The 25,412-nt window shown below is 49.7% G+C and overlaps 1 protein-coding gene across 12 annotated transcripts in view; it reads right to left on the bottom strand.

The window, feature by feature from the left end:
* Nucleotides 1-25,412, bottom strand: part of KIRREL3 (kirre like nephrin family adhesion molecule 3) — a 341,383-nt gene that overhangs the window by 58,623 nt on the left and 257,348 nt on the right. The window lies entirely within an intron of this gene.

Genomic DNA, 25,412 nt, shown 5'->3' with positions numbered 1-25,412 from the left:
CCTCTGCAACTGGCTTTGATGTGGCTGTGGCAGCATGCAACCCCATCTCACCACATTGTAGCTGGCTTGCCTTTTTGCAGCTTGCATGAAAGCTGTGCCCTAGATTTGAACTACAACAGCAGAAACTGGCTGAAGTTTTAGAGGGGACATGGGCCAGGTGGCTGCCTGAGCTTTGCAGTAATATGAAGGATTAAGCCTGTGGTAAAGAAATCCACCAAGGGCTACTAAATATTCAGAAATACCTCTGGCCCAGGATGTCCCTGAGCTGAAAACTGTGGGAGGATGGTAAGTATCTGAAAGAAATATCCTGGCTTGCTGGCCCTACTCTTCTATTCTTCCCAAGGCAACTATAAGTGGCTGCTGCTGGACTCAGGATATGGGGCTCGGAGGGGCTTTGGTCTGACCCCTGTTCCTCTGACTGCAAATGAGAAGGTAGGTGAGGGTGATTTGGAGGAGAAGGGCAGGGGAGCTGGATTTGGACTGTTACCTATTGCACTTGGGGGGGGGGAACAGCTTACTATGGGCTTCAGGTGCGTTGTTTCCAGATGCCTGCCTTTGAAGAGGGCTCCCTTGCCAGCCCTCTGTCACAGAGGGATGCAGGAACCCCTGAGCACTCCCTTGCTCTGCTTTGATTTCCCTGTTGCTTTCACTCATCTGTGCTGCTGTCTTGCTGCACAAAAGGTTGTGAAACTCCTCTCATTTGGTCAGACTCCCTCTTGCTATGGTAAGTCTTTTAAGCATCTCCCTCTGTGAAAGCAGATTTTTGCCGGGGGTGTCAAGGAGATGTTTAAGATCTCAACCTTCCTTTGAGACCACCTCAGCCTGACAGCCTGTGTGAGGCTGCATCCTCATTACAGGATGTGGCTTTGCTGGTATCACACAGCCCCATGGTCTCTCTGTTTCTTGCGTTGGGAAGTACTTCATGCCAGAGACAAGGAGGGATGGAAACAGGGAAGCAGGAGATGAGGGGCACCTGAGCATGGTCTCCTCTTCTGTTACTAGCTCTTGAAGCCTGGCATCTCTAAACACCCCCAGAATGATAAGAGATGGGAAATTCAGCTGGAGAGAGGGGCTGTCCTTTCATCCCGCAGAGAGGACCTTTCATCTCTACTACCCTGATTGGGTTTGCTCTAGCCAAGGGCTGCTTTGAAGATGGAGAGGTCTGTACAGCTGTCAGTTTAGCTGTTCCCAGCCAGATCCTTTGGGAAACCAAATGCTGGTCTTGTTAGATAGATGTGTTGCCCACCCATCTTATGGCCTCTTTCAGGAGCTCTTGGGGCCCATGCAGCATTGGGAAGCCAGCAGAAATGTAGAGGATGCAGTGGAAAGGCATCCCTGTTGAAGCCCCTCTTGCCCAAGCAGAAGAGCTCATGCTAGCAAAGGAGATAGGAAGAAATTGCTGCTTCACACCCAGCTCAGAAGCAGGTGGCAAAAGCCTCCTACCCTTCAGCATCCTTACTGAGGGGATGCAGCTGGGGGAAACCTGCCAATTTTCCACCAAAGTGGAGCTGCTTTTGTTACAAGTCAGTGCTGTTTCCCCCCTCCCTGAGCTGGCTGGCACCAGGCTCAGCCATGCAAAGCGAATGTCAAAGTTGGCCAAAGACCTCTCTGAAATCCCCAAGTATGTCTCTGCTTCTGCTCCTGAGCTGTCCCAGCATTTTAACTGGCCGAGAAACATTTAAAAACTCCTTGCTGGCTCCTCCAGTGCTGGGCAGAATTCAGGAGATGGAAAGGGATTATGTTCTCTGACAATTCAAAGGTGGCTGCCTGCATCAGCGCAGGATTTGTAGGCAAGGCAGATGTGCTGGTTGCACACAACGCTGGTCACACACACATCTGCCAAATGCTGTGAGTAATGGGATTTTTCAGCTCAGTGGGTGGAACCCAGGGACTGGGGAAAAAAAGCTTTTCTACACAGATCCAAAATGTACATTTTTTTTTTCAGGCTACAAGAGTGAAAAAAATGTGAAAATCTGTGGTTTGGGTTAGTTGAAATGTGTCAGCTCCTGAAATAAGAAAATGTGGAAAATTCAGCTTCATTCTGATGCTATTTAACTATTAAGGAAGTATTTCTTTTCGCTTAAAAAAAAAAAACCCCAAACCACCACCTTTCATTGGATGAGTTTATACTGCTTTAAAAAACCCCAAACTGATATTTTTCAATAGTTTTTTTCCCCCTCACTGAAGCTATTAATTGAATTTGACCTCAGCTTGTAAAATACTGGAAATCTATCTTGTGAAGCAGGGGAAAAAAACAACGCACAAGCCTTTCTCTGAAGAGCATCTTGGAATTAAATGAAGGGACTTTTATGGTGGGATGTTTAATAATCCTGACTGATGTCCTATAAATGGCTGGTCCCACTGGCTGACATCTGAAGACTTTTTTTTTTTTTTGCAGCCACTGGCTTAACATCACCCCCTCAAAGCAGTCCAGCCTGTGCCTTAGCTGCCCATGGAACCTAGGGGACAACCTAATGCAGACAAACATGGCACCACTTGTCTTCCCTGTGCCAGAAAACCTTGTTTTCTAACCCATGTTTTGCTCCTGTTTGTCTCTATTGGATTAGCAGCAAGACTTGGGGAGCTGTTTAAGGAGATAAGAGAAGGAGAGAGAATGGGTCCTGATTACGTCTTCCCAAGTAAGTGGTTATCATCCCCCAGTTATTCATGTAGCCGTGAATTATCGATGGTCTCCAGGCTCACTAACCCGTGGATCTGGTTGGGGAGGAGAGGGTCTGATGAATAGGAATTAGTGATGTCTCTCAACAGCTCTAACTTCTGCAGAATGAAGGATGGATGTATTCTTTCCCCACTCAAACTTGAGCCTCTGTTCCTATAAGGGAAACAGCCAAAAAGCTGGTAGCACAGAGCCATGATCCATTATTCATGCACTGTGCTCCCAGGATTGGTTATTATTATAAGGCACCACTACAGAATCCGGTCTCCTAATTTTTAATCACGTAGATGTAGAAATGCCAGCCTTTCTGATTAATACAGGGATATAAATAGGAAGAGTTGTTTGGGGTTGGGGGGGTATTCCTGACAGCAAAGAAAATGGAATTAACCTTTACATGCCTGGAAAGTTTAAAAAGAGAATGAAAGAGAAGGGATCCATGATGGCTCAAGCCCACAAGAGTAGGAACAAGCCAGAGAGATGGATGACATGCAGCTGCTTATGGGGTGGGAGTCCAGACAGATTATCCCCAAATGGACATTGCCCTGAGACCTTCTGGGGCGGGAGGTGAAATGCCCCAGCAGAAGGTCTCCTGTTCCTCACAGTGCACTCGGGACCTCAGCTGGAGAACTGTTCTTTTCTTCACTGCAGACAGAACTTTCCAAAGAAACAATGACAAGCTTCTCCCCATCAAAACCCTGATTTTTCTGTCAAAATGCAGGGCTTGCTGAATATTTTTAAACCAGCCTTGGACAGGCATTAATCTTCTCCATAGCTGTGGGCTGCCTGGATGAGTAAGGACAGCGTGGGGTCTCTGCTCCTTGCCCTTTGGAGCGCTTTGGGAAAAGCATGTTTTATAACACATCAGCATAAAGAAATACAAATAAATGAGTGTTGCTCTTGGGCTGTGCATTCAGCAACTTCTTAAATTAGTTGGCTAGTTAGAGGCTTTCCTGCATACAGTCCTGCCCTGCAAGACTTAACTGTATGATTAATCAATGAGACCACGCAGAATTATTCAGCGTTGAACTAATACCCCAGGCTAACACTGCAGCTTTGGCTAAGGAATAACATAGATGTCTCTAAATGCTCCCGGCAGCTGGACAGTGTTGTGGCAAGCAGACAGAGCCTCAATTATTAGCAATATTTATTGAGATAACAGGATCCTCCAGGCAGGAGTCAGCTCCTGGAAGTGGAAAAAGCAAAAAAAAAAAAAAAAAAACACCATGCCAGCCACCAGCACTTGCTCCTAATTAATGCTGACTTTTTTTTTTTTTCCTGTTGATGTGGCTGGTACCTCCTTGCTGTTGGGTTTGTGTAACAAGCCTCCTCTTCTTGGGACAGTATTAACAGATTCAACCTCAAATGCTCACTGGTGGGGAAGGGCCACCCAGCTGCTGGGCTGGAGAGACAGATACTGAGCAGCCCCTGAGGATTGCTCTGAGCCATGTATCTGCAAGTAATGTTCAGCTGACATGAGACTCAGCACAAGTGTCCCCTGAGGAATGAGATCCCTTGGGTAAGGCATCGCTGATGCATTGCTCATCTTCCCTATGGGGTTTGTGGCACTCAAGGCTCTGGGCTCATCTTAGATGCGTGTTAAGCAAATAACAGTGACCAGAAGATGCTTTCGGTGATCACGAACTGTTGCGAGGTGTTTCCCAGCTCCAAAAGCTGAATCTAAGCATAGACCAAAAGCATCCCCAGCACTCTGCAGTGGATTGCTAAGAGAACTTGGTGGGCCAGCCACCTTCCAGCAAGACAGTGCTCTGCAAACACAAGGCCCCATGGAGATGATGAAGCTAAGCCAAACAAAGGTATGTTTGCTCCTTTATTTTGTCTCCACAGTAAGGAAAGCACAGGGAGCCCCAGGGAGACAGCCTGGAGGGATTCAGCTGGCTCAGCTCACCCTCCCATGCAGTGAGGATGGATCTGGAAGCTTTGCTCTGGTACAGCAAAGTGTTTGTGTATTCAGACGTCGCATCGCAGGCTTGTCAAAGAGCCATGTTTGCCTCTTGTAGACAAGTCAAGCTTATGAGGGCATCATAGTACACTTGCTCTGGGTGACTGTAACCAGGCGCTGCCCTGATCTGCATACAGCTGCTTGCTGCGTGGAAGTTTTTGCAACACAAACCCTGCAAAGAGGGTTTTCCTTTGCAAATCTGATCTCTGCTCCTGGTGAGGTGCTTGTGAAAGAAGCAGGATTCAACCTGCAGCCTCTGTGGTCTCCTTACTTTCCCAGGAAGATCCTGTCCTGCTCCAAAAAGAAGCAGGTACTTGCCCTCTGCAAGTGGTTAACACAGCAAGACTGGTGGGGTGTGACTTTGACAATAAGCTTGGTGTTAATGATGTTCAGCAAAATGACAAGTTAATTAGCTGCTCTATCATTCCTGTGCTCCACTTGGGACTGGCATGTCCTCTGCTCTGCTTGATAACTGCAGGGAACTGCCTCCTCTTTGCAGTCGATGTCTGCTTTCCCTGCCAGCCTCTGTTTTGCAGAGGCCAGTGGTGTTGCTCTGCAAGATGCTCTTGAGATCCTGGGAGGGGTTTGGCCACACACATGGATGTTGAACTCTGTTTGGGATAGGCATGGAGAAAGGCTGTGGAGCTGATCAAAGGAAAACAGCAGCTTTCCTACCAGGTGAGATCAGAAGAGATTGGCTTGTCTAATTTGGCAAAATGAAGGCTGGGAAGACTATGGCTGGTTGCAGTGAAAGGACCGGGGGAAGGTCAGGAGAAGACAAGGGAAAAAGCAGGAAAATTTGGGCACTGGGGAAGAAAGAAGGTTCTCTGTTTCATCAAGTATCTAGGATAGCTTCCCAGGAGGAGGAAAAGGGGCTAGAAAACAAAACTGCTTTTAGGATGGAGCTTGCTACACTGGATAAGAGAATCCCCTTACAGGGATTGTGTTTCTGGCAGTAGTTTTCCAGCAGACTGCCTAGGGTCTCCCTGTATTATCAGGCCTGAAGGCTACAAATTGTGAGGGCCTACACCACTGCAGAGCAGCTTACAGCTACATGAATGTTTAGCTTTTCATTTATCAGGACTTTACACATTTAGGATTCAGATTTCCAGCAGCTCTTCAGAGCTAGGAAGGATATAAACAGGCTCTTAGGTTTTGTCCAACACTTTGAAGGCTGAGATTTCGCTATGTCTGAATGCTGTCACGGGTTATGTTTTTCAGGACAGCGCTAACTGGAGACTTATGGCAAGTCTGTGGGGCTTGGTGACCTGCGCTCTGGAGGAAACCTAATCCTGGATTGCAATTGCACCTTCCCCTCAATCATCTTGACACGCATCCATTCTACCTCTCCCCTTCCCGATGCAATTAGGATTGCAGTCCCTTTGCAGATGAGCAGCTTTGGCAGGTAAGGAAAAAGGGATGATACTGAGCAAGTGGTCTGAGTTTGCAGATGGGGTCAGTCGCAGGGCTGAGAGTCCTGGCTCCAACTCGTAATATTCCCCTCTGCAAGCATGACTGACCAGATTTTCCTTTACGTCTGAAACCTGGAGACCGTTTCTGTCTGCAGGCTGCTCAGCAGGATGAGGCTCAGTTCTTCTGCAAGGGAAACAAGCAGCGAGGCTGCCTGTGTCCTCCTTCCCTACATAAGGCAGGCTGAAAAAAATTCAGTCCGCGTTGTGCACTGTCAATTTACAGAGGCCGCACTGGCTACGGTGCCAACTCTGGCATTGCTTCAAAGCATACAGCCCCCCACCCGTGTGCTGCCAGCCTCTGGCCCTGCTGAGATTGGTGTGGGATGGAAGGCTGGTCGTTTGGAGGATGCCTGCATGACTGGCACCCTTTTCTGCATCTCTCCCATGCCAAGCCCTGGCAGGGTCACCCTCCCTGGGAAGGGTGGCAATGTGATGGGGCTCTTGTCTGTATTGCACGGACCATGCAATTGCCATACAAGTCTTAACGAACTGCCCCAGAGTCCTTGCTTGGCCAGGGAAGGATAGCAAAAGGAGGGTGTCATGGCTAGAGGTCCTCTGTTGTTCTGTGTCCAGCCCGCATCTACCCCAGCCCGATGCGGCTCTGCTGCCTCGTTCTTCTTGCTGACCCAAGGGAGCTGAGCCTGGACAGCCTGAAAAATGCAGGGCAGCTGCGGGTGCCCCTGGAAAGGTGCCTGGCTGCTGCTGAGTGAAGAAGGAGAGGAAACAGATGCAGGCGAACAGCACAGCCTGGGGAAAACACGCTAAAAAATAAATCAAAAGAAACAAGGGGAGCAGGGAGAAAAATAGTGATGAAAGTTTAAATAGTGCATCTCTTTCTCGGTCCTATTTGTCTTGTGGCACTTCAGTGCGTGCGTGTCTGAGCGGGAGAGTGAGTGAGTGGGTGGGTTGCCAGCAATGATGTCTCCTCTCCATCCCAGGCGGACACAGCGATGCTGCCCTGGCAGCCAGGGGAGGGTGACAGCTCAGCACCCAAAGCAACCTGCATCCCTCCTGTCTATCTCTGCAGCCGAGGTGAGCCATGGACCCCCTCACATTAGGAAGCTCATGGGAAACAAACTGCTAATATTTCCTAAAACTTTTTTTTCCCCTCCCCTCTAATGATTTATCTCTGTTTTCATCCAGCCAGTTAAAGTCCCACATGTTCTAGATTTCTTTGGGTCAGCAGGTTGGATTTCTCCAGGTGAATGGTGTCCTGCTGGAGAATGCAGATTCCTCAAACCCAGAAAAGCTTTGCAGAGGTGGCTTCAGTTAATTGCAGCAAAACTCTGCCTGAACTTGCCAGCTCAGCTCCACTTTCCTACTCTCTGCTCAGGAGGGGCTGATCTTCCCCCACCAAATCCCCCAGGTCATGTGGAGGACTATCACTGTAATACTCTGCTTTTTCAAGCTGGGGGGGGAGTTGGTCCCAGTTTCTTTTCTAGAGAGTGTTTTCAATATCTGATTTTCATGTTGGATTGGAATTAAACCAGATTTCAAAGTTCTGAACTCCTTTGTGAGACACTGCTCTGGGCAGCATCCGTTTTTGGAGAAAACACAAGCAGACCTGACACAGGATAAGTGAGTATTTGTATTCTACTGAAAAGCCTTTCATATGAGGGGAAAGAAAGTTTTGGCAAACAACTCCAAGCTTTAATAAACAGCCAGATGCTGTGCATGCAGGCAGACAGGTAGCTGGCCAGGTATTGATTGTTTACTTGAAATATTCTCTCCACAAAGAGTAAGAAACTTAAAATTTCCTCTTCTAGTTGAAAGGGAAATACAACCCCAGCAAATATATTGCATTTGCCAGTTCCTCATTTAATTCTCCCAAGCAAGTTGGTGTTTGGATGGATCATGTCTACAGCTACTGCCAAGGCCTAATTTGGGTCCTGAAGTCTTTGGAGGGAGCTGTTTTGCTTTGTTTCTGTCTACGATAAGTTGCCCTCGCTCTCCTTACACCGAAGGGCATTGCTGACGACTAAGAAGAGAGGCGGATGCGTGACCTGTGGCAATCGTGAGTAATGGCTTCACTTCTGCCTGTCAGGGGATGGAGGGAAGGTCAGGGTAAAGCTTCCCAGATGTCTGTCGGGAGGGATGGAAGAAAAAAATTAACTGTCCAGCTGGCCTTGCTACCACTGTAATCACTTTGACGCAGGGAACTGCGCATGTATCGAAGAGGGGAAACTGAGGCACAAATGGGCTATGTGGTCTGCTTAACTGGAAGTGAAGTCATGCTGAATCCCAGGCTTTCCCAGCTGGATCAGCCCCTTGTCCCTGCTCCTGTGTGACCCCAGCTACCCTGCACTGAGACCTATGGCACTCCTATGCTGGGAGCAGGGCAGGACCCCATCCTCTTCGGAGGGAGGGCAGGGGGCTGCGGTTTCGGCATCCCACGTGGGCACGTCGGACTCCGCAGAAGCTGCAGCATCTTCAGCAATCCTACACTGGGCTATGATTTAAGACACTTTTGGGGATGATGCTAAAACTAAACAGCATAGCCTTGCGTTAATCTCTCTTGGAGCCAATAAGCACTGCTCAGCTTGTCAGCCAGCAGGCACAGAGAAGGAGCAGGGACCTGGCGGGTCAAGTCCCCCAAGCCTGTGAACACCAGGAAAGAGCCATACTGCAGAAAGGTCCTCCAAGCACATCTCTCTCTACTGGAGCCACAAACCACCTCTGACACCCTCCCACAAATAGAAATACAAAGGGCTAAAGCAAAAGGCTGTGGCGGAGCCTGTCTCCCCTCAATTGTAGGACATGCCTGAACCTTCTCCTGGAAGGGGGGATAGGCAGGAAAAATCATTATCTAGCCAATGTAGGCCAGCACCCCCTGCCTCCTCCTCCTCCCCCTGCGTGCGTGGCTCCTGGGTGCAGACTGACAGATCAGAGAACGCAGGCAAAAAACGGAATTCATTATTTTTCCCATATGTCAGATATTTTCAAATTGTTTAAAAAAAAAAAAAGATTATTACTGTTCACTTAAAAAAAAAAAAGGGGAAGAAAGTATGCTCTGGAGCAAACCCCATCAGGTGGCCCCCTCCTTCAGCCAGCTGCTGCTGGTGGGAGCTGCTCTTAGATCTCATCTTCTGCAGGATGGGATGGGAGAAATCCTGCCTGCTCTGGTGAGGTTCAAAGGCCTGAGTTGTGTTGCCCGCTTCTCACCCGCATGCGGGGTGCTTGCCTATTACTGAGAGCAGGTCTCATCTGCAGAGTGCTGGGTCCCTGCCGTGCTCTGTGCAAATTTATGGCACTCAAGCAAATTGGAAATAAATGCCTGCTGTGCGCTCATCCTGGTGTGCTTGCTGGGCATGTGTCCCCAGTGCCCGGGTGCTGTTGGTCCTGTAGAAACCAGGAGGTACCACAAAAACTCTGTGATGCAGAGCACAGCTGGAAGAAATGGGAGACTGGGACTTGGTTGTTAAAATTAGGGACTTCATTATCTGGATCCATCCTGAGGCTGCAAACGCTTTGACCTTTGGTAGCCAACACCTCTTCTGTTAATTAGCCATAGGTATGTACTATCCTAACAGCAAGTGCTGAGCCCTTACAGGGACAGGAGACGCAGCACAGCTGAATCCTGCATTTTCCTTTAGGTGGGTTTTGCTGGGAGCCTGGTGCACCAGCAAAGCAATAAATGTGTAAGGTAATGAGCTAAAAGGGGAAGGACTCATCCCTCTGCCCCTGGTATCGAGAGCAGGAAGGGCATCACCTCCCACTGCTCAGCACCAGGAAAAACTCCCCATCTCAGTCTGTGTCCAGGAAAGATGGTGGGTGGGAGATTCCCCAGGGATGGGCACAGCCCTTCCCCACTCTGTGCAGGGTGAGGAGAGCAAGGGGAGGTTTGTTTTTTGAGCCTTGCTGCATCTCCAGCCTCAATCCTCCAGGCTCCTGCCTGGTTTTCAGGGGCAAAAAAAAAATAAAAAGGCGCTTGTGTGTCCAGCTCAGTACCTAATTTTCACTGTTGTGGCCCTGGTGCTGACGCAACTGCTGAGTCCCAGAGGCTCTCTGCACTCCCCTCTCCGGGTGGCATTTCTCAGCCTTGCCCAGCTGTGATTTGCAAGTACCTGGTTTCAGCTGGCTGAGCTGGCCTTGGATGACAGAGAGGAGCCCTGCCTGCTCCTACCAACACGGGGGCACTCTGTCACTTGATTGAGAAATCACAGGTGTGCCTTGTCATGCCTAGACTGCAATTTGAAGAGGTTTTTTTCTACTTTGGTTTTGGGAGGATTGATTTTATTTATTTATTTTTTTTTTTTAAAGGTGAAAGGATGATTTTTCTTTTTTTCTTCTCCTTAAAGGCCACAGCTTTATCACATGCTCCCCTTTAAACCATGCCCACCCTGCAAAGCAGTTGGCTGTTACTGCTTTTCTCAACTCCAGCCCAGGGCTGGAGAAGGAGGCAGAAAGCCTGGATCTGGATGTTGGGATTTGTCACTGAGGGAGCTGGGAACAGGAATGGGGTGAGAAAAGACAAGACCTTAGGCCAGGATGGGAAAAATCCCCCCAGCACTGCCCGTGCCTAGGATGTGAGCTGTTACTGCTGTTCCATGGATGCAGGATGCCTGTTTGTTTGTTCCTGTGGTTTCTCTGTCCCCAGCTGTTTGCATAGCAAGCTAATCAAACTGAGTGAAAGGATGAAGATGTTTCAGCCATGTTAACTTCAGGTGACTAGGAAGGGTGGCATGCAGGATTTTAGGCTGTTGCCTGCACTGAGAAGGCAGTGCTGCCCACGCTGCTCTCCATGGACATGTTGGGTTAGACCCAACAGCTGCTGGGAAAGCTCCTATCTCACCTTTGCAGCTTGGCAGCAATGACAAGAAGATCGAGAGAAGCTTGGTTGACTCAACCATCTGTATTTGTGCATAGACACTTGCTCCCAAGCGCTGAGCACCTGATTTCAGCACAGATTTGAGTTTGGAGGGATGGAGAGACTTCCAGGACCTTAAAGTGTGATTGTCTGATGGAGACGGGCTAATGTGGGATCGGATGAAGATGTGGGTTGTTGCCTACAGCTCATCTCTACACTGTGGCTGTTGGAAATGAAGTACAGCCATGTTGATCTGTCCCTTTCCAGCACCTATCAGCACAGGCCAGGGCAATACTCCTGTTTGCAGGTCAGCAATTGGAAGTCCTTGGAGATCCCTCCCTCCTTCCTAGGTGGGAACGGGCTGCGCAATGTGTTGAGCGATGCTCTTTCCAGCCTCTGTCAGGGGAGATTCCTGCTCAGATCCCTGGCCGTGCTGCTGTGGAGGAATCCAGGGCAGCTCATGCCAGGGAGACCCACCGGGGAGATGGAAATACGGCGCTTAGCGGTTGCCTTGTGGTAGCACCGAGACAAGGATGGTGCACACAGGGGTAAGCTGGGAGCGAAGAGCTTTGATCTGGGTACCAGCCAAACCCTCCTGGGTGTAAGACGCCATCAGAAATATTAAATGGAGGCCTTAAAAAGAGACTAATCTCCTGGCACGTCCCAGATCTGTCAGTGCTATTCTTCATTCCCATCTCCCCAGTACTGCAGCCGTGCAAAGCAGCTGGACACAAAACCGCTGTGGCATCCAGCACTGGGGCTCTAGCAGGTTAGAAAACACTTCTTGCCTGACACAACTGGCCTGAGCCTCTTATGCAGCCTCTCACATCCTAAATTTTCCTGCAGCTGTGCCGGAGAAGGTCCTAACCCCACTCCCACCTGCAGGACAGTAGGACTCCTGCAGCATGCCATGCTAACTGGCTGCTAAGTCAGCCCTGTTGCGGCTTTCCTTGTGCAAAAGTATAATTGCAGCCAGGCATCCTGCTCCATCAAACAAGAAACAACCTCCCCCAGCTATATTTTAAGTAAGTGCGTGCTGTGCGCAGCATTTAAAAATAAAGCAAACTGACCCATGGATGATGTTATCTAGACAACAGGTCCCATGCGGGGCTTGCTGAATGCCAGGGATGTGTGTCCCTAAGTTGCAGAGGTCATGGGCTTGCAGACCTTCCTTCAGCTGTGGCAGCAATAAGGGCCAAGCAAATCATTACAGATGAATCTGGCAACCATCAGATGGGGGTTGATCAATGCACTGTGATGCCTTATCTCTCTCTGATACTGGCCAGAGCTAGATGTTGCGAAGGAAACCAAAACCAGTCCTTCCAGGAGGGAGCGCGATCAATCATGATGTTCCCAGCATTGACACATGTCTGGATTCAGTCTGAATCTGGTTATCGGGCAGCGGCACAGCTCCATCGCATGCCGTATGGAAAAGGTTCAGCCTCGCAGGCACAAACTTTGAATGCCCTTGTCTGCCATCCCGTTCCACAGCCTTGCCTGAGGTCATCCATCCTTTCATAAACTGCTAGCAGATACACTTTTTAAGATAAATTACCCAAGCCTTTAAACCTCTGTTCGGAGGGAATTCCCCTGGGCTGCTGTTCACTCTCAGGTCCCCTCTTTGAAGGCATCCCCACAGAGCCAGACCCACTAATAGAGTATGCCCTGATAGCCTGCAAATTGCATAGTAGTGGAAAAATTGGGTTGCAGTGGCAGGAATCCTTCCTGGTGCCTGCTTAAAGCCATGACAGAAGGATCCTGAGAATAATGGCTTTGGTTTTGCTACGTCTTGGTGTTTTTGCAAAGGTTTTTCTCTGAGCAGAGCACAAAGATACTGGTGTCACCCCACCCTTAGGGAGGGGGGTGCCTGTGTACAGCACCTTGCAAGGCAATGGGTAGGTTCCCCAGGCTTCAGCCCTCTAAAAACAATGACAACCTTAATAGAAATGGTTGGGTTTGTGGGAGAAGACCAGATGAAAGGAAGACAGCGAAGAGAAAAGGGACTGGAGAGCATGGGAAGAAAGAGCTAACAAAACAAGTTGAGCTAAAGCAACTGCAGAAGGGAGTAGAGTTGAGCTAATTACATCTTCCCTGCAGCACGTGGTCTCCTCCCAGCCCATCCTGCCAGCCGGACCCTGACACTCACGGAAGAAAATGGTGCGTTACGGTTTCCTACCACCCCCCGATACATTGATTTTGAAAGATGCTTTGCTTTATGAGCAGTTTACAGCTTGGCAACTGTTAATAGTAAAATAGCAAGATGCGTGAGGTGCTCGTAGGCTTGCTGGGGTGACGATGTATAAATTCCTTAGGTACTGGAGCCCTCCGCTAGCTGCAGGACATGGCCTTTCCTTTCTTTGCTGTTACTCTTGGGGAGGTACTACCTAGGGCTGCTCCAAAATCTGCTCCCAAATGTTTTTTTTCTAAATAGGATATTGATTTTTTTTCCTTTTCTTTTTCTTTTTTTTTTTTTTGACTGATGGAGTGTTTCAGAGAAATGTCTGCTTCGGTGGAATTTTACTCTTTTTTAATTAAGGAATCAATAGCAAAAAAGGCAACAACATGTCAACAGGGGAAATATTTCAGTAAGGGACTCTCCTTCCTCTTGGAGGGTGAGGGTGATGGTGCATCTGAGCAGGTTTGGTCTGACCTGAGAAATGAGGCGAGGAAAGAGAAGGGGAGGGAGGTGTCTATGAGTGACAACTCCCAGGAGTTACTGCGGCAGAAATAGTTGCATTTCCTTCTGATTTTTTTGGTAGATTTTGACCCCAGCTCCCCACTCTTTTCTTGCAGTTCTATTCTTCCTCCACCTAACATCCTGAAACATTATGGGCTGAAAAGCAGCAACTCCCCTAAGTCCACTCTCCTCCTTAAGACCAGAGACGTGACTATTTATCCCAATACCACCTGCACAAAGCAACACAGCCAGGACAGTGCTAACTACATCTCAACTCCCACCGTACCAGGTATCTTCTCACCAAGCCTCTGCTCGGTTTTATCACAGGTCTGAGCAGAAATGACCCCGGTCAGCCACAGCAAAGAAGTCTCAGAGGACACAGAACAAGCTGGGAGGTGATGCTATTTTTGCTCATGGCATATCAGCTTTTCATTCCTGTTTTGAGGGGCTCTATCAGACCTTTCACATTATTCCCACTGTCCAAAAACACTTGAGTGAGAGAGGCTCTCATTCAGTTTGACCCACAAACGAATGCCAAAGGAATTAATAAAAGTATATAATAAAACAATTAATGCTAACAGAAGAATAAACACAAGCACTGGATCCCTAGCCTGGCGCCCCAAGGCAATGCTTTTGGGATGCTACAGCCCCCAAACTCCGAGCTGGTTTGGATCTCTTCCCGATACAGGCAAAGACAGCGTGAACTGCCGTAGGTGCTGCCTGGCCTTCTTTGGCCACAGCTATTTTTTCTGGTGGCAGAGGCTGCCCAGCACAGAGCCAGAGGGGTCGGGATGCATTCCTGGATGCCTGGCAGTCGGACATCCCTGGTGCACGCTGCTTCCGTGGGACGGGACACGAGCTGTCCCGTTACAGCATCGCCGTGAGGAGGGCTGGACCTGCCTCCCACTGCAGCGGGGAGGCCACTTAAAATGCTCGGCATGTCCCACAGGCACCAACCCTCTTACGGCCGGACACGTGCCGAGGGCTGCCGGGAGCCCCTGCGTTACACTGCAATGGCTCTTGTGCGGTGGAAGATGGATTTCCCCGGCAGGGCGTACAGATAGAGATGCTACCGGCATTACCAAAAGCATCCATCAAAGTCCCCCTCCTTGCCTTCTGAGGTTTTAATCACTCGGGTCCCGGCTGCCGTTGGATGATGGGGAGAAAGGAAAGAGAAAGGGAAGAGAGAGATGAGAAAGCACAAAGGCAGTTTGTCCGAGGGGCAGCAGCCGGGGGGATATGGCAGGGAGGCCGTGCAGGGTTTTGTTGCGATGGCTGCTCCACAGCTGAAGGGAGAAGGCAGGAGAGAAGCTCAGGCTGTGCTGAATGGGAAGGGAATGCTTCTTAGGAATTTAGGCCAGTTTTGTTAAGCAAGAGTTTAAACAAGAGTTAGCACAAGAGGGGATGTTTGGAGGATGTCAAAAGAGATGTTTTGGCTTTTCCCACACCTAACCTTTCATTTCAGAAATGCTCACGTGAAATGTGTGGACGCTTTCGGGAACACAAATCCCCCTGCTGCCCCCTTTCCTAGCTGAAACGTTTTGCCAGCTTTGACTCACACAACAAATAACTCCCCGTGAACTTATTGGCTATGGAAAAAAGTCACCCAGCTCTGGACCCAAAGAGGGCTGTGCTGGAAAGCCACTGGCTCCATCACTTTATGACCTCTCATTTTGAGACTAGCTGTGCTTTAATGAGCAGAAAGACAGGCAGAGTGTGTTGGCCCAGAGGCAGCGGGTTAAATGGTGGAAAGCAAGGCTGAAAACTGGGAAAAGAGGGACCCAAACGGTGGCTGGCGGGGACACTGGCTGGGAATGATGGGGTCCTCGCTGGGTGCGTGGGCTCGGGAGGCAGGGGAGTGATGCAAAGCTTCTTCCTTCGCTCCCAACTCATCCCTGCACCACCACACTGCTGCTGAGCAGGCGGCTCCCAGCCCCATCCCCGAACCCCCTCCGTTATTAATGACAGCCCAATGGTACAATATAGCAAGCCTAATAATTAACTGAAACATTCATGAGGCTCAAAAGCAGAGAGGCTGCTCAGAGGTGGGTGAGAGAGGGCTGGGGAGGGAAGAGACGGCGGGAGCATCCCACAACAGCCCCGTAGATGCAGGCAGGGACCCCGCACAAATGCCCAGCGAGCTCCTCGGCAGGAGTGATGGGCAGAGCTCCCTTCTGCCCAGCCTGCTCCCTTGGACCCGGCAGCCTCTTGCCACTCAGAGCTGGCTTCTCGGCAAAGTTTTCTCCTTCACTTTCGAGGACAACACATCAGGGGAACTCCCAGCTCCTGGGTACTTGCCAATCGTCCCTGAGACACTCCGGCTAATTATTTTTATCCTTCGTGAATCGTGTGGCATATGGGAGGTGCAGAAAATAGGACATTCTCGGCATCTCTCTGTAGGCGTAGGCTAATGGTGCCTGTAAATTGCCACTCCGTGTCAGGGGATCACTGTTTGTAATGAGGCCGAGTGTCGGAGAGGCTGAGGTTTCTGATGGGCTCTACGCCGTCCACGCTTCTTCCTCCCATGCTTTGCTCTGGGGGGGATTTGGGGGTGTTTTTCCAGTGAGTGAGGATTTTCCTTCCCCTCCTGCCCATCCTCAAGCCATTACTGGCTTGCAGGACTCCTGTGGGAGGGAGGCAGGGGTCTCCAAGAATAGATGTATGGACTAGCACAATTTGCAGGCTGGAGTTCTGTTTCTTTTTTGGTCTGCAGACCACCATAACAGTCTGAAAAGTAGCCCAGGCAGAGGCAAATGATAGTTTTGGCTCTGCAGAGCACATATTCATGTTATGCAGGAAAAAGAATGGTTGTCTCCCCTTCCTGCCTTGCCTAGGGAAGTGGAAAGCAGTGAAGACTGGGAGATGTGTTTGCGCTTTCCCTGGGCTCATACCTCCCACGCTGAAGATCTTTGGTCCTGACAGCTGGGAATGGTACAAAGTCCTTCAGGAGATGGAGGGCTGTTGAGCGAACGACGCTGGCGATGGAGGGTTCGCCTGAGCTGGTGGTGGGAGCAAGCTGCGGGTGCTTTCCATGCGCAGAGTACCTACTGAATTTGCAACGTGGGCTGGGACTATGGCATTGCATGATTTAGGAGGAGGACGGTGGTCACAGCCCCGACGGTGCAACAGCAACGCCCAGGCATGTGAGAGTCTGCGGGAGCTCTGTCCACATATGGAGGAATTCGGGTGGCAAAAACGCAAGGGAGAGGAGAAAGCCCCATCTTTCCCATCTGGTGACAAACGAACCAGCTCTGCTTGTGAATATCTTTAAGCCACTCCAAGCGGCAACAAAAGAGTTAGTTTGTTGTTTACCCACTCAGAGAGGAGATAAGGTCAGGAAATCGCAGTTGGCTTATTGCAATCCTAGAGGGGAAAGCGAAGCTAAATCTGGCTGATGAATTACTTGCTATTGACTCTTCTTCTTCTCAATTATTACTCCATTTCACAAGACACCTCCAAAACACACAGAAAAATTTCCAGCCAGGCCAAAATGATGCTCTCTCACAGAACCCACCGCTGCCTCGCCATCACGCAGGAGGTGCTGCGAGTCCTTTTGCACAGCCTGAATCAGGGCAGAGCTGCTCCCAAGACCTGGCAGAGACAACCTCCTGGAGAAAATTTTTCGAAGTCAGTCACTGCCATCAAGCTGATGAGACAGGTAGGAAATCTGCAAGCAGGGATGCCGGGACTCAGCCCAGACTGCCTCGTCACAGCTGGATGCAAAATACCATTTGCATTAGGTTAAAATCTTGAGTAAATTGAAATCAAAGGAACATCTGCTGCTTTTTCATTAAGCTCGTATTGACACCAGAGGAGGAGGAGGAGGACCATGGAAGGACAGATGGAGAGGAAGGAGCTGCTGGGGGGGGGGAAGGTGGCTTGACTCACCACAAGCTCTTGAATTACCTGTGGGCAGGAGCCCCATGCTGGTCCCAGGCTGGCGGCACTTGGCAGGCGCTGGGCATTGCAGTTTGGGCAAAATGACCTCAAACAAGGAGGTCCCTCCACCTTGAGCTCTGCTTCCCACCCCAGAGAGGGGTCAGTGAGCACAGGGTACAGCTGCCCATCTGGTGAGTCATCCCCTTCCCAGAAATGGGGTCTATGGCATTGCCAGGAGAGCTCCCAGGATCTTGGATTGCTTTTGACAGAGGAAACGCCTCGCTCGGCTTCTGCAGGGTGGAAGGGATGGGCAGCGAACATCTGCCAGCTAACTCAGCGTCACCAAATCCATAGCAGCCGTACCGTGCTTGTCGCATCATTTCTCACTATAGTTACAGCCCAGATCCTAAATCCATTCGAAGAGAGGAGGAGCGGAGCCTTTCATCACAGAAAAACCAACACATTTCTAGTCCTCAGTACTGCAAAGCTTCAGAACATGACCCTGGGATGCTCCACCAATAACAGAGGCAAAGCATTTCTATTTTCACTAGAAATTCCCTCACTTCTTCATGCAGTCTCAAGGCTTTGGGGACCTGACATCTGATTCTGGAGTGCCTCTCGTGCATCACAGCTGTTTCTAAGCCTCCCTGCGACGGCATTCATCCTGGTGCCTTGAAGCAGCAGGTTCACAAACAAACCCTAGCCTCAAACAAAAAGGGTTACATACATCTGCAAATAGCCATACTTGCATCAGAACTTGTTTTGGAGAATGTTTGTGAAGAAAAAAAACCACCGAGGAGCTTTTCCTTTTGGGCTGCGCAGCTCTAGGCTTGGGCACGCTCCTTCTCTTTGCCTACTAAGGACATATCCCCACTGCAATCATCGATGTGGGGCTGCCTGCACGGTCCCTGCATCTGCTGAACCTGCTGTCCCCACCGCGTCCTACCGCAGACGAGCATCCCTCGGCCTGTGCCGGAGCCCCAGCTGCAGTACTGCTGGCAAATTCACACCATTTGCAGCCATGCAAGCGAGAAAAAGCCCAATCTGCATGGGAAATCTTGGACTGCCACTGGTTTTTGAGGAGCACAGCTCTGGGAGAAGCCACGGGCAGGACTACACTGCAAGTTCAGATGAGGAGGGCTGTCCTGCGAGAGCAGGGAAACGACGGACTCACAGTCCCAGTCTCAAGTCACCAATGTATTCGGACCATGCTAAAGCAACGGGTGTCACTTTTACCTGCTGGAGAGATATTAGCAAGTGCCAGCTGCCATCTTAGCCCTGATGTTGGTCACTACACTCCAGCCCTCCAGGGCTAAAACAAGCACCGTGCGAGCTTACAGCGCAGAAAACACAAAAGCATCCTTCTAAGCTTCTGGGTTTCCTCCAAACACACAAGTTGCCCCCCGCAGGCTCCCTCCCCTGTGCCATGCCAACCCCCAGCGTCGCCCTGTGGTTTCCCAGGCTGTGGCTCACCCTGGCCACGCAGGGTCCTGCCAGCCCCTCTCTGGGGGGCTTGCATGAGCTGATTAGAACCCACAGCGTGACACTGCGATTTGCCACCCCCACCCCACCCGAGTCAGTAAGTGGCTTGTAATTATTTCTCCGGCAATTTCATCTCCAACTAAAATCGTGGTCTGGCAACCCCAAAGAGAAAGGGACTGGAGTACCCTGACCGCTCCTTGCTGTCCCCATTTGTTCGAAAGGAGTGGCTGAGTGTCAGTGAACTCTGTAGGGATGCCCAGTGCCACGAGCATCGTAGCAACCCAGGGATTAATACGCCGATTCCTCTGTCCTCCTTTGCTCTGTTCTTGCAGCCTCGCTGAACCATACGTGTTTCGGGCCCAAGCAGAAAGCAATTAGGGCTGACAATGCGCTACAAAGACCGGCTGGAGATCCTAACCAGGAACGGGGTGCGCAGCAACACGGAGAGGTCAGGAGAGCACCAAAAGGAGCGGGAATACGTTAAGAAAACATATGACTTATTACAATGGAGAAAAGGATGCTGCTGCTTCTGCCCTGGGCTTATTTTTTTACCAATTCAATTAACTCTTTGTTGTGCTGCACTAATGCAAAGGCAGGGAGAAAAATCTCATGCAGGGGTTCACCTCTGCCATGCCTGAAAAGGGTTTAATTTCTCCTCTTTTAGACCTTCCATGGTGTCTGGGATAGTATGAATCAGTTTAGAAACCTGGCTTGAGATGGCGTCCTCTTCCTGACAAGTCCCTGCATGCTTTTTGCAAATAAAACCCCCCAACACTTGCCAGTTTCCAAAAGTGATTTGCATGAAAGAATCACCCCCAAAGCAAAAAGCATTGTTAATTTTCCCCTTCATTGCAGCAAGGCTGCTGGAGGAACGAGGTAGGACTCCAGAAAGACGTCCCAGCCCAGCCCGAGTGATGTAGCTGGCTAATTTGCAGCTCTCGTGAATATTCAGGTGTGATGTGAATAGCGAACACTAGCTTTCCTTCTCTGAATCCAAAGGGTAGGACCTGCAGGAGGAAAATCCTCTAACACAACCATCACCAGCCCCATCTCCAAAGAGCTGGAGTCATGGGAAGGGAAATGCTCGGGGTGCAGGAATGGGAGCAGCACAAACACCCTTTGAGGGTGGTTCTACCCCTTCCACCTCTCTGCCTCGGTACCTGTCCCTCCACCCTGGCACCTGCTGAGGGATCACAAGTGCCACCATGGGGCAAAGCGACCTGAACAGCTGGCACCAGCCCTTCCAGCCCTGCTGTCCTGTGACCCCATGCGCAGTGGGCAAGAATCCCTGCCGGCTGCGAGCTCTGCAGTCACTGAAAAAAGCAGGCAAAAGAGCTCAACGGAGATCACTATGCTTTCACAGAAAGGACAATAAACTCCAACATTTCATTTTGGGCAGACAATATGGATTTTTTCAGTTTTCCAATGACAAGAAACCTGAAAAAAGAAGGCTTTCTCACCCTCATTTTGACTCACTTATTTCTCTTCCTCTCTGGAAGAAAGAAGTGGAAGAAAGGACAAAACCTAAAACCTTATCAAAGACTTTACGTGAGCTTCTTCCACTGAAACCAAGGAGGGAAAAGAGTGCGCCTTGACCTGTTCACTGCAAAAGCTTTCATCCCAAACACTGCATATTTTAAAAGCATCTTCCCAAAGCCCATCTGTAGTATGGCTGGTGTCCATCTCCCTCAAACACTGACAGCATCATCTATATTAACAGCATCATTAGCTGCTGCAGAAGTACTACCAGTCACTGTACTTGCTCTGTTTTGGCACATCTAGGGGCCAACTGGGAACGAAAGTTAAAAGCGGAGCTGCCAGGATGGAGGTTCAGCCTGCAGACACTGCCTAGGTAGCATTAAGCCAGCACTAGGGTGGAGCTCCTGGATTAGGGGAAAAACCAGGAGTTGCTAAAGATGCAGTAAGGGACCCCACGTTCAGCACGACTTTGATCTGGAGGATTAGGGATGAGGCAATCAAGTAAAGGTGGAGAAGTTGGTGAATCTGTAATAAGATGCGATTTGTAAAGCCTGTCAAATTCATGAATTTTAACTGGAAGGATAATTTATCCAAAGACTTGGGCCAGAGACTGTATTATTCAATACTTCCACCATCCTCTGCTACACTATTATTTAGGATGATTCAGCCTCCTACTCAAGAGAAGCAAAGCAACAGTACATGTAACCCACCCCACACTGCCACAGCCAGAAGTTTGTATCAGCTACTTTCTCGATACCTACAGATAGAGTGAACCCTCCCAGAAATCACACTCTGCTCACCAATAATTCAGTTTGTGCAGAAAAAAAAAAAAAAGAAAAAAACCTTCAAACCATCCGATGATTATTTTGTTTGGCCCATTGCTATTAAAAAAAAATCTCCAAATTCCTTGTTGCATGATTCTTCCTAATGCTAAGCACCAGCTTTCACTTTGGACTTATTAAAGCGTGCCTTAAGTGCAAGTGAGTGTTGGGTTTAGCATCGCTGGGGGAAATCCACCCCTCTTAATATCGCTCTGAGAAAACCCATGCCCTGAACAGGAAGCGTGCGATGAGCGCTTTGAGCCGGCTCTCCGCACAGCAGAGACTCGCAGGCAGAGCCTTTAGCAAGCTTATTAAAACTGGGGGAGGCTGCAAACGCCCGAGGTTTGGGTCTTGCCCTGTAGTTTTGTGGCTCAGCATTATAAGAGCTGGAGGAGGCGGATGAGCGAGAGGGAGATGTGAATGCAGATTTCACGCAGAGGCAAACCAGAGAAATGGGTTGTTGCCGCTTTCCATATCTTTTTGCCCAGTCAAGTACCGCAATCAACACAGAGCATTACGAACGAACCCAGAGGCGACTCTGTGGCAGAAAAGAAAGGGAAGCACATGAAAAAAACTGGTATTCTTAATTTACTCCAGTTAATTTTAGCCTAATTTGATCACAATGTTCTTCTGTAAATATCGGCCCTTCTTTAATAAGTCAGCATTCGCCACGGAGGCTGCAATTGCTATGTAATCACCCGGTGTATCATAAAAGACTTTCTCTGCTAATTGTTAGCAGGAACTGGAGCTATTCTGCGGCAGGTATGGGACTGCAAAGAGAGATAATTATAACCAGATCTAATTAGTAATTATAACAGACCTCTCCTAGAAATTGTTTTTTACTTAAATATTCCCCCAGTTCTCCTAACAGACTTCAGTGCTGCTGCCAGGAGCGCACTGGGTCGCACACCGCCGCCGTGCTGGGACAAGGAGCGGGTGCCAAGCCTGGCACCCAGGCTGCTGGGTCCCTGGACCCACGTCCTCACCCCAGTACATGATGGAGAGCTTCAGCGCTGGTTTCTACGCGAGGGAAGGGAGCAGGGAAAAAACGCAGTGAGGCAGAGCTGAGACAGGAGAGGGTGCTCTCACCGCAGCAATGGAGGCAAGGAGGGAAACGCAGTGTCCTGGTGCTGGGGGGGACTTGCAGGGTGAGGAGTCCTGCTGCCTCCCCCCATATCCCCAGGGATGCTTTTCCTCCCAGAGTTTGCAATGGCAGCAGAAATCAGATAAGGTGTAGAGGAGACAGGAAGAATAGGAGACAGGCTATACAGAAAGCTGGGAGATAGGTGCCGGTGGCTCCAATTTCATTTCTCAGTCGTGTTAATGGTCACAAACCCCCCGAACCTCTCCTGTGATACAGCTCCTGCCTCCAGGAGAGAGCCTGGGGCGCCTGGCCACTGAGACACACCATAGCACATCACAGGAGATGCCACACAGCAGCATGAGAGATATCCAAGTCCAGGGAGGCAAATGGGGATATGCACACCCAGGGTGGCAATTTTCAAGGCAGGTGGGCTTGAAAGAAACGGTTTCTTTCCAGTGGAGGTCTTGCTCAAATCAGTCTTTTTTCAGTTCAGTTGTAGCAAAATCCTTCATTCTAAAAGAGAAACTTTTCAAACCTCTGCAATTTTAATCTTCCATCCTTCTTTGCACCCATTCAAAGGTACCTTTCAACAACACTGGGAAGCAAAGTACCTCCGAGTCCTGCCTCGGGAGCTGAGACAGAAAGCCACAGAGCCAGAAAACGGAGCAGCCCTATCTGAGGAGCCTGTGCACAGAAATCCTTGCTCCAGATCTAATGGGAGGTTTCCTGAGCTTGTAAACCCTCTATCCAGCTCTCCCAGAGGCATCACCCAGAGCAGTGGGTGCTCCCTGTCCTCCCCACCCAAGCGCCATCCCGCTGTGGACATCCTTGTGCTGCCTGTTGGGGACTGAAGCCCTGGTACCACCCAACGTGCTTCGGAGGAAGGAAGGAGGATATGCGTGGCTCGACCTTTGCAGCATGGTCAGGCATGACTTTGCTGCAGATCTGCCCAGATATTTTTCGGTGCAACCTCAGAAACTAAGCAAAAAAAGTATCGAGCGGGCAACCTTAGTGATGGAGGAGGGGGAAATGTCCTAACATGGTCCCTTCTGCAAAAGCAGGGCCGAGAGAAGCTAGGAGTAATTAAACACAGCTAGCTGAAAGATGGACTGGATGGCCTAAAATAATTTCATCTCTGAAATCTAGGCTCTAATTACTGGGCTGCACCGATTTTGAGCCATATTAGCCTAAGCTGATTCACTATTTTTTAATCTAGTTATTTCCTCCCAAGCAGAGCCATCTCCGGGGGGCTCGCTTGGGCAGCAGAGTTAGCTCACAGCTGGGTACGGTCTAACTAGGCCAGCACTGCGGGACTTCCTTATGATTTTTTTTTTTTCCTGCGAGTTTCAGTATCATTCCCGGCAGGGAACACCCGCAGACAGAAACGTGTGCGTGACACGCATGCGTGCATGGTGGGGGGGGAAACCACCGCGTGAGGAGCAAGAGGGAGCAGGATGTCACCAGGGCAGAGGCAAGGCCAAGGGGATGCATGCGATGCTGGGAGCAGACTGGGACCAGGCTCTGGGCTTGCAGATAAAGCCAGCTGGAAGGGAGACGAGGATGGAGACACATGTGCTCCTAGGAAGAAGGTGGAGGCCCTGGAGAGACCTGGGAAGGGGTGGGTGAAGGACAGTTGGTAACCTCTAGGTTGCTGAAAAGCATCCCTTACTGAACCGGTGCTTTGCAGATCCCTGAGCTGACCTGCTAGGAGGGACCACACTCTGGCCAGCCTGGCTCCCTGTCCCATGGCAAAACATGCAACTGCGAGCAGTCCCTGCATTTCTGCTGCAAGCAGAGGGCTTTCTCGCTCCAACAGCGAGCGAGTGACTGAATCGCTACCCTGAGACGCATACGGGAGGAAGGGGAGTGCATGTTAACAGCACAAATTGCAAAGCAAGGCACGGAGGCTCATCAATCCCCTACTGCCGCTGCGCGAGAGAGATGCTAATCCAAGAGCGTGATGCCAATCCAAGAGCGCGATGCTAATCCAAGAGGGCGATGCTAATCCAAGAGCACAATGCTAATCCAAGAGCGCGATGCTAATCCAAGAGCGTGACGCTAATGCAAGCAACGTAGAGGCACATTTTCTTAATCCAGAGCGCTGTCCCCAAAGAGAGCGAGCCCGTCCGGGGCACATCACCGTGATTCAGCTGCCGACTCCTGACACATTCGTTGTGTGTAGATGGAGAAAGATCCGCCACCTTCGACACGCTCCGCATACTGCCGCCTTATTGCCATAGTTCCCACCTCTCTAATCAGGGCTGCTTGCTCTGAGATGGTGCTGACCTTGATACCTTCCAGTTCGAGGCCCCTCTATGGCAAAGTGATTCAATTAAGCCCTGGTTCACAGAGAGTGCTAAAAAAGAAGGGGGGGGGGGGGGGAAAAAAAAAAAAAAAGAGCCTAACACCAATAAAAAAACCACCCTCGCGAGAATAATTTTCTTCTATGGATTTTTAAGACCAGCGGCTGGAGAATCACTTTCTCGTTCTTGTGCTGTCTCTCCAGTCAATAAATAAGAGGGAAATAAAGGATTTCAGAGAAAATAGAATGCAGTCAAAAGGTAAATTGTGGTCTTAAAAGCCCCTAAGAGACTGTCACAGACTTTGAAATGTTTCCTAGTTTGAGACCATTTCTTCCTGACTACATGGTTTCCGCTCCTCAATTTGCATCTCTGGGAGGTAATCTTTAAAACTGATTTTCCCCTGGTTGCATTTCATCGGCAAAGAAACTAAACAGGCTGCTGCATTACAGTAATAACATCAACATTTCAGCCACCTTCGCCTTAATTATTTCTCTGTCTTGCCAACAGAACCAGTTAAACAAGATTTATATTTAGGTGGGGAGGAGGGGGGCCAAGTTGCATGTGTGTGTATAGGTAAGATAACCTGGAAAAAACGATTTCTCCCTTGTTATGTGTCACCAGCAGTAAAAAAAAAAAAAAACAAACAAACAAAAAAGCCCCACAAGGTAAAAGGTTTGGGCCATTTAAGTAATAATAATGTCAGCATTTCACCTGTCTCTTGCTTAATTATTTCCTTCTCTCAGCTCCGCCACCTGAACCAGTTTAGATAAG

Source organism: Aquila chrysaetos, chromosome 8, assembly GCF_900496995.4.
Source record: "Aquila chrysaetos chrysaetos chromosome 8, bAquChr1.4, whole genome shotgun sequence".
NCBI classification, from domain to species: Eukaryota; Metazoa; Chordata; class Aves; order Accipitriformes; family Accipitridae; genus Aquila; species Aquila chrysaetos.
The sequence above is the reverse complement of the archived record's forward strand: the minus strand, read 5'-3'. Positions and strand labels throughout refer to the sequence as shown.